Source organism: Triticum aestivum, chromosome 7B (assembly GCF_018294505.1).
Source record: "Triticum aestivum cultivar Chinese Spring chromosome 7B, IWGSC CS RefSeq v2.1, whole genome shotgun sequence".
Lineage (NCBI taxonomy): Eukaryota > Viridiplantae > Streptophyta > Magnoliopsida > Poales > Poaceae > Triticum > Triticum aestivum.
The window spans coordinates 539,511,820-539,515,670 of NC_057813.1; positions in this window are offsets into that span (position 1 = coordinate 539,511,820).

Sequence of the window (3,851 nt, forward strand, 5' to 3'; positions counted from 1 at the left end):
TACGCATGGAACACCGCGGCACACCGTGTCGTCGCTTGCTATGGCTCATTCCTGGCTCGGCCTCGCCGGGCCCCCTCCCCGACCTGCTCGGCCTCGCGCTAACAGGGCAGTGCACTCATTTGACAGTCATAGTGTAGTTATTCTGACCCCCCACAGGCACCCACACACACCCCTAAGATAGATAATGGGGCAAGTCCATACAAGGAAGGAAGATGTGTCAGTACAACTATGCCCCTCGGTACGCACCCACACACACCCCTAAGATAGATAATGGGGCAAGTCTATACAAGGAAGATGTGTTAGTACAACTATGCCCCTCGGTACGGTGCGGTGCGATGCGGGGGCGAGTAATGTTATGGACTCGCATCCGCATGCGACGACGCCTCGTCGCCTGCTATGGCTCATTCATAGAACAAAACTAAAAAGAACTAGAAACAAAAAAAGTTATCAGTCCAAGTCACTAGTGGAGTCAAGTACTAAGTTCAAACAAAAAAAAGGAAAAAATTGACCGCCCAAGGACTAAAAAGTACTAGTCTAAGTTACTGGTGGAGTCAAGTACTAGATTCAAACAACAAAACAGGAAAAAAGTTGGCCGTCAGTCCAAGTCACTAGTGGAGTCAAGTACTAGATTCAAAACAAACAACAAAAAAAGAAAAGAAAAAATTAACCGACCAAGGACAAAAAAGTACCAGTCCAAGTTACTGGTGGAGTCAAGTACTAGATTCAAAAAACAAAAAATGAAAAATTTGACCGCCGAAGGACAGGCGCAGACCCTGACAATGCTAGATACTTGAACTCGAGCCCGTGGGCGAATCCCTAGAAATCCGCACAAATGCAGGGCCTGCCGTCCAGGGCCCATAGGTCAATAGAGAGAGAGCGAGCGTCGTGTATAAGCGCTCTGGTAAGTGTTCAGAGGAGTTCGACTGGTGAGCCTCGGCCGCGCTTATAAACAGGTCTAGAGCCCCCTCGACTAGCGAGGTGGGACTAAACCCATAGCGCACGCGCACGCCGTGCTGCTCAGCCGCGCGGGCGAGCTATCCGGGCCGAAAACAACGACTCAGGCCGATGGCCCAACACCGTACTTCGCCCCATTACAAAAATCCAGCAGATCACACACGACAAAAAAAACAAAAAACAAAATGCACATAATGTTAGAAAAACCTCACAAGAAAAATCAGTTAATAAACAAAAAACATTGTAAAAAGTTCAAACACATCTCAATGGTAAGAAGTAAAAAAATAAACAAAAATATAAGACTGTAAAATAAAAATTTCAGAAATGAATTTATAAAAAAGTTTAACTACTACAATTCATAAGGTTCAAGTAAAAAAAATATATTACTGTCCAGCGAAGATTTTTTTTTTCATTTTTAAAAATACTAAAAATATCAGTATTCAACTATAAAAAATAAAAAAATGTTATACAACAAACAAATTTGATTGGTAATTGACAACCTAAAAATAGTTCAGTACTATCATTAACAGAATGTAAGTTCAGCAAACTCAATAACAAAAAGGGTTTCTAGAAACATCATCAGCGTATAGCATCGTCTCCGAGTTATGTACATGAAACAAACCAGTCAAAACAAAGGATGCCCATCAGTTCAACTATGGAATTGTTCCAGTACTAATATAAAGAATATATAAATAAAACAGTTATACTTGAGCAGAACAAATAGGAAAAACATTACATAACTTGTTCCAAACCATCTGATAATACCATACAATTCAACCATCTGACATGCAAATGTTTTAAAAGAAAAAATTCTAAAACATAATCAACCACACACAAATCTCACAACCGGAGTCACTTGCCACATTTAAACCTACATCACATAAATTCTGAACGTCAGAGAGTCATCTTCTCTGGAGAACATAACCATAACCACATCACCATCCTCAAATCCAGACTCTGCCACAAACTCCTTCCACCCAGTAGTTAGGTTGATGCAACCGTCAAAGTCGATGTGGTAGGCAACATCCATCAACTGATACCCATTCTTGTCTGATGTCTCCATCTTCAGAACACCAGAACTAGGAGCAACAATCCTGATCCTGGGTGACATTTTCTGCAAATGGCCATGGGAGTACAAAACAAATTGAACACCTGACATAACTGAATTTTTACACAGATATAGGAATGATTTGCATAACAAACTAAAATGGAAAAAATCTGAACCAAAACAATAACACAAAACTAACTAGACATGTCAACTGACTAAACTGAAGAAATATACATATCAATACACCTACAGTAAAAACATATGACAAAAAATAGATCAAGGATTATACAAAAATGGATAAAAAGTCTGTTAAGTAATGAACAAATACACACAGAAATTCCTACTATTAAATTCTGACAAAACCAAATAAAAAAATATAGACAAACTATTCATAAGACTAAACTGCAGATCTAGTCCATGGGATTCAAACAGAGACCAACAAAAAAGTAGAAAACAAAACCAACAGAAACACATACCCATGATTCCTTCAAGTCACCAACCGTCAGGCGACAAACATAGGGTGTACAAAACCCATGGTTGCTGTACAGCAGACAAGAAAGTTTCCAACGACGCTGAGTCTGGGTGAGCTCCAAACCAGATTCGTACACACAGCCGTCAGCTATGCGCACCATCTTTGCCAGGCATCCGCATGAACAATCCTCCATAGAACACACAGGAACAGAGAAAAAAGCAACAAAGAGAACAGGGAGGAACCTGGATCTGATTCTGGAAGAAGGAAGAAAAAGGAGGGGGAAGACTTGGCCACACACCACACATAGATGGATAGAGTTTATAGTCAGGGAGACTCGCAAATTATAAAAATAATAAATAGGCAGGTGGGCAGCCAACTGGTAGGAAATAGTTATTACACAAGCCATGCAACATTTGACCTCAAATCAGTTCAACTTCAGATAAACAAGAAGTTCAAAGGTGCACATGTCAAAACATATGCAGACAAAACAACACATTCAGAGACAAAATAGTTGAATTCATTTAGTCATTCAAACATCTGCCCCCTCACAACAAAAAACTTAAAACACATAAAATTCACTACTTCAGTCATAACAATCAAAGAAACGACGCCATTTGGCCCTGGTGGATGGATGTGGAGCTGTGGCTGCTCTCGCCCTGGCCCAACTGGGAAAAGAAGCTCCAATTCAGTGGAGTTGCAAGTATCCATCACCTCACGCGCAAGGCGTCTATTGAACTCTACCTCCAGTTCCTCCTCGGCAGCACGTCGTGCCATCTGCCTGCGCCTGTGCCTCCTCCTCCTCTGCTCCGCTACTGCAGCCCTCACACCTATGGCATCCCCCTCCTCCTCTATGACCTCTCCTAGCTCAGGATCCATCTCACTTTTCTTTGGTTGCAGCTCGTACAATGAAACTGACAGAGAGCTTGGGCTTTATAATCAAACTACAGAGCCATCGGTACGAATCCAGTCCCGATGTCAACGCACAGTAATACAACTTTGACACGCAGCAGTCCAACTACACTGAAAATTACGCAACTTAATTACACAGTTTGACCAGATTACAAGAAATGGAAGCATACAGTCAGCCGCCATACACCACCTCCGCCAATGACAAAATTACATGGGAATCCGGGGTAGAAACAACTCAAAGAAGCGCGCGCATGCGCGGAACCCCTTACATGTCTCCTCTAGCAACGAATGGACCGGAGCATCACGCCAGAGAACAGCCGGAACGTCCATGTTGCTTCCCCTGTTTCCGTCCATCGTGTACGCAGTAATATCAGTTCAGGTGGAAAACCACGTCAGTCCAAACTGTGAACCATGTCAGTTCAAGTAGGGTAACAGAATAATATTCTTTTATGCGTAACAAAATAACCT